Raw genomic sequence first — 6000 nt, 5'->3', positions numbered from 1 at the left:
AAGCACTAAACAAATACCATAAAAACCAAACCAAACCAAAACAGAACAGCCAACAAAAAGCAAAACTGGATGAATTGCCAACCTCTAGGCACATAGTTAAGTGCTTAACAAATACCATAATAATAATTATTATTATTATAAAGGGTTTATCTGATCAGGGAGGTAGAGATTAGTCTTAAAGAGGTGCTTTTTGGGAGAGCTTTGAAGATGCGGAGGGATGGTGTGGTAGATCTGAGGGAGGATAGTTTCATGATGGACTGAGGGCATATGCGATTAACATCTGGTGGATACCTGAGCTCCTCCTCTAGACTGTCAACTCTTTGTGGGCGGGGAATGTATCCGCCAACTTTGTTGAATTGTATTCTCCCACAGTTTTTCTCTCCTGGGATTGATAATCAATAATAAAGGAACTAGTAGTCAAGAAATACGCCAAAGATTAATATTAGCAAGACTTTGCTATGAAGAGCCTTGGAAAAAGTCATGAAACGTGTCGATGTAACAACAGCCACAAAAATACAAATGGTCAATTCTATGGTGTTTCCAATGACAATGTATGGGTCTGAAAGCTGGACAGTGAGAAAACAGGATAGAAAGAACGTCGACTCTTTTGTACTTCCATGTAATTTGTACTTCCCAAGCGCTTAGTACAGTGCTCTGCACATAGTAAGCGCTCAATAAATACGATTGATTGCTTGATTGATTGATTTTGAATTGTAGTGTGGGAACGGGCTTTTGCGAATACCAGGACTGCCCAAAAAAACAAACAAATGGATTTTGGAGCAAATTTAGCCAAAGTAGTCTTTGAAAGGCCAAGCGATTTGACTTAGATAAGCATATTTTGGACACTTAATCAGGACTAATGCTCTGAAGAAGACACTAATGCTAGGAAAAGTCCAGGGAAAACGTGGAAGAGTCAGACCAGCAGCTAGATTCATTCATTCATTCATTCAATCGTATTTATTGAGCGCTTACTGTGTGCAGAGCACTGTACTAAGCTCTTGGGAAGCCCAGTGCTTAGAACAGTGCCCAGTGCTTAGAACAGTGCTTGGCACATAGTAAGCGCTTAACAAATACCAACATTATTATTACAAGTTGGCAACATATAGGGACGGTCCCTACCCAACAGTGGGCTCATAATCTAGAAGGGGGAGACAGACAACAAAACATATTAATAAAATAAAATAAATAGAATGAATATGTACAAGTAAAATAAATAGAGTAATAAATACGTACAAACATATATACATATATACAGGTGCTGTGGGGAGGGGAAGGAGGTAAGATGAGGGGATGGGGAGGAGGAGGAGGGGGAGAGGAAGAGGGGGCTCAGTCTGGGAAGGCCTCCTGGAGGAGGTGAGCTCTCAGTAAGGCTTTGGATAGAGACCATGACAACGGTAATGGAAGAACCGTTAGAAAGGTTGAGGATTATGGCAGAGGACAGGACATTCTGGAGAAAGTATATCCACGGAGTCTCTATGAATCGGAAACCACTCGATGGCGCCTAACAATAATAATAATAATAATAAGTATGTAGTACAGTGCTCTGTAACAGTGAATACAATTCATTGATTGATTAATGCCTGCTTTCCTTGATTGTCCTACAAAAATAAATGGAGCTAGTATAAACTGAGTAGGAGGAGAGAATGTAACTGTAAAGTTGGTTAGCCCTAGAAGCTCATTAAATATCATTACTACTATTACTGTTATGATAGCCTTAGGACACCTAGCCTCCTCCCCTACCCATCATGAGAAGAATCCTGAGCAGCTGGAGAGTGAAATATGGACTCGAAGGAGGCAGTTTCTGTAGTCAGGCAACAAAATGCTTTTCGCTGTCACTTTCAATTAAAGTTGTCTTTTGACTAGTCCCAAATGGTTGAATTCCCTCTTCAACCTCCACTTCGACTATTCTACATTTAGGTGACAACGCTCTTTTGTCATTTACTTTCCTGGCTTCTAACTTAATTTCATTATTTGTAATTAAAACTAAACTAAAATAATTGAGATATGGAAGGGAAATGAGAAAAAAGTTCTAACAATAAAATGAGACAAATGTGCCATTTTGACTCATCTTAAAAATCAAATATCATGATAGCAATTTTAATTTTGAGTAGTTTTTAATCAGACCATTTCAGAATTCCTCATCACATCTAACCCACCATTTCAATATGCTCTAGAGAAAAGATTCGTTTTCACTTTCCTACTCTAGAGGAAGGATTAGTGGAATTTTCCCAAAATTATCCGTAGCCAGTTTGAAGGGCCCCACCTCAATATTGGGATGGTAGCCACGTCATGATATTTAGCTAAAGATGTTAATGTAAATGCCACTTAAATACTTGGTGTGCTTTTTCTGCAAGTAACTCAAAACAATGTCTGGGCCAAACAGCACAAATTCAGGTTTATTAGCTCACATGTTCCTGCCCACTGGTTTTTGGAGATTCGGATAATGAATTTGTGAGGAGCAGCGTAGTCTGGGAGTCAGAGAACCTGAGTTTTAATTGCAGCTCCACCATACGTCTTCTGTGTGACCTTGGACAAGTCACAGGACTTAACTGTGCCTCAGTTACCTGATCTATAAAATGGGGATTCAATACCTGCTTCCCCTCCTACTTAGACCGCGAGCCCCGTGTGGGACCTGGTTGTATTTTGTATCTTTCCCAGCACTTAAAACGGTGCTTGACACATAGTAAGTGCTTAACCAATAGCACAATTACAATTATAATTAGAGAGAGAAGAGAGACAAGAAACCCCAAATTTGTGTTTGTTTTAATACTTTAGAATTTTTAAAAGAATTAAAAAAAAAATCATCCCATTAGTTGGGATGGGGCCTTTCCCTTTGCCTGGAATACCCTAATCTCTTTGATGCATCAAATCATATTCACTTTCCTTAGAATTCTCTCAAAAGCTATTTCCTTTAGAAGGCATTCACTGATTATTTCCCTACCTTCAGGCTGATGCCAGTCTATCTGTCACCTCAGTACTCATTCATTCATTCAATCGTATTTATTGAGCGCTTACTGTGTGCAGAACACTGTACTAAGCACTTGGGAAGTACAAGTTGGCAACATATAGAGATGGTCGCTACCCAACAGCGGGCTACTCATAGATTTATCATTTTTATTTGTTGCTTTGTTATCCGCTTGTATCTATTATTATTGGAGAAGCAGCATGGCTCAGTGGAAAGAGCTAGGGCTTTGGAGTCAGAGGTCATGGGTTCAAATCCCTGCTCTGCCAATTGTCAGCTGTGTGACTTTGGGCAAGTCACTTCACTTCTCTGTGCCTCAGTTACCTCATCTGTAAAAAATGGGGATTAAGACTGTGAGCCCCCTGTGGGACAACCTGATCACGTTGTAACCTCCCCAGTGCTTAGAACAGTGCTTTGCACATAGTAAGTGCTTAATAAATGCCATTATTATTATTTATTCCTTTTCTCTCTTAACTGTTGCATATCAATCCATGTGTCTGTTCTGTTCCCCATTGCAACAAAAGCTCTTCAAAGGCAGAGGGCATGTTTTTTGACCTTTGTGTCTCCTGTAAGGAGTGTATTTACAGAATGCCTTTTGTACACAAGAAGAGAAGCATTAGAGAAGCAGCATGGCCTAGAGGATAGAACATAGTACATGGGACTCGGAGTCAGAAGGCCTGGATTCTAAACCCAGATCTGCCACGTGTCTGCTGTGTGACCCTGGGCAAATCACGTCACGTCTCTGTGCCTCAGTTACCTCACGTGTAAAGTGGGGATTAAGACTGTGAGCCCCATGTGGGACATGGACTGTGTCCAACCTGATTAGTTTGTATCTACCTCAGCTCTTAGTACAGTGCCTGGAACTGGCACATGGTAAGCACTTAACAAGTACCATAAATTAAAATAATAATTATGGTAATAGTAATGAGTGGTAATTGTTTAAATGAGCTGGGATTAGAACCCATATCCGTGCACATTCCACTAAACCACACTGCTCTCTATGTATCTGCTGCTACTGTTATGTGGCGTTACACACACACACACACACACACACACACACACACAGAGAGCTATAGTCTGTGACTAGCTTTCATAATCAATACCGGAACAAAATGGGTTTTGTCTGTCTTAGACTTGTGATAGCCCACAAAACAGACTAAATTGGGCATTCCTTTTAATCATCTGAGCTAACCTCAAATTGGAAAAGCAGATGTTCTCTAACAGAGTTTCAGAAAATTGGCTTCCAACTGTAATTTTGTTATTTAATTGAGCAAACCTTGGAAAAGTAACCAACTGGGGGGAGACTGGTGATCAAAAAGGAAGAGTTTTCATTTCTGTTTGGCCTCATGTCACCAGATTTGTAAAAACAGGAAAAAAAAAGCAGATTTTGCAAGTTCACTAGGTTGTTAACAAAGTAAGCAGAGATATAATGAAAAGGGTAAGCAACTGAAACATCAACAAATAAAGCGCCTATCTCCATCTAGTCCAATTTTATGCCTAAGGAGACTAGCAGAGTCCCTGTCGTGATTTGAATCTTATGGCAAATTCATAAATTCTCTTTCGTCTTTCTCCTTCCCTTCCCAATTTCCATCAGTCAGAGATTTTATCTGAACAAAGTACTTTTCCATCATTAAGAAACCAGGCTGCACCCTGAAGTAAATCTGCTCTTTTAAAGAAAGGAGAGATAGATGGACAGACTGACAGTCAGGCATTCTGACAGAGGGAAAGAGAGAGACAGAGAGAGAAAGAGACAGAGAGAAAAAGAGACAGAGCAAGAGTGTGCATGGTTGGGTCATTCTTTAACCCCAGGGAATCTTCATCCCCTCCCATAGAGCAGTCCAGGTAGAAGCTAAACTAAACACATCCATTGAAGGAGCTGCTTCCCCTTTGAAGAAATGTTTCTCCTAGGACCTCTGCCTAACTAGTCCTGCTTGCCACTCTCCACCTGCTTTTTTGAAAGAGGAACATCTCCTCTGCATGCGTTCCGCTTGTTCTTCTATTTTGCGCTTCAAGAACTTAAGAATCTTCAGGGGAAACAAAGATGCAGACTTTTCAACTTGATGGGCCTCTGCTTTTGCTCCGGGAGGTGCTGAAGCACTTTGAAAACTCACACGCCGTTCTCAGGAAAAGAGTAAGCAGAGAAGAAGAAGGGTTCGCTGCATTGTTGGGTAGGGACTGTCTCTATGTGTTGCCGACTTGTACTTCCCAAGCGCTTAGTACAGTGCGCTGCACACAGTAAGCGCTCAATAAATACGATTGATTGATTCAGCAGAATCATTCCTGGAACAAACGTAGAACATTAAGCCTCTGCCTCAAAAATGGCAGCACCCAAGCCTTCCCTATTAATAACTTCCACCTGTGATGTGAATGTTCAGTGTTCTGTTCTCCTAAGGAAATGGACAGAAGAGACTAGGCTTAATGGTTACAAACTACTTATGATAACGGATGATCCTGCATTGTTTCTCACTTTAGAATTTCAAAGCTTAAAGGGCTAACTCTCCATTAACCTCTCTGAAGCAAGTTTACTTATCCCCAAGTCCTCCATGTTATAGAAGTTGGGGCGAAGATTGAAATCTGTGGCATATTTGCAGTTAGATGTTTATGGTTTCTAAAAACACTTAGGCACCACAAGGTGCCAAGACTTCCTCACTTCTGAACAAGAGCAAAGATGCTAAAACTAATTAATCTGTTGAGCTACAGAAAAGTTTTGAGTTAGAGAAAAAAGGTTAGATTTCAAGGGTGGAATTGTACAGAGATATCAAGAAGACAGGCTTAGAATGGAAGAGGCTGTAAATGGCCGGGAGGGGTTGAGGGAGAAGGCGGGATGGAAAGGGAGGAAGAAGCAGGGAAGTAGCATGGCCTAGTGGATAAAGCATGGGCCTGGGTGCCGGAGGACCTGGGTTCTAATCCCAGTTGATGGCTGTGTGACCTTAGTCATGTCACTTCACTTCTCTGTTCCTCAGGTTTTTCAACTGCAAATGGGGATTCAATACCTGTTTTCCCGCTACTTAGAGTGTGAGCCCCATGTGGGACAGGGA

This window comes from Tachyglossus aculeatus, chromosome 3 (genome assembly GCF_015852505.1).
Source record: "Tachyglossus aculeatus isolate mTacAcu1 chromosome 3, mTacAcu1.pri, whole genome shotgun sequence".
Classification (NCBI taxonomy): Eukaryota; Metazoa; Chordata; class Mammalia; order Monotremata; family Tachyglossidae; genus Tachyglossus; species Tachyglossus aculeatus.
This window is presented reverse-complemented; position numbering follows the sequence as displayed.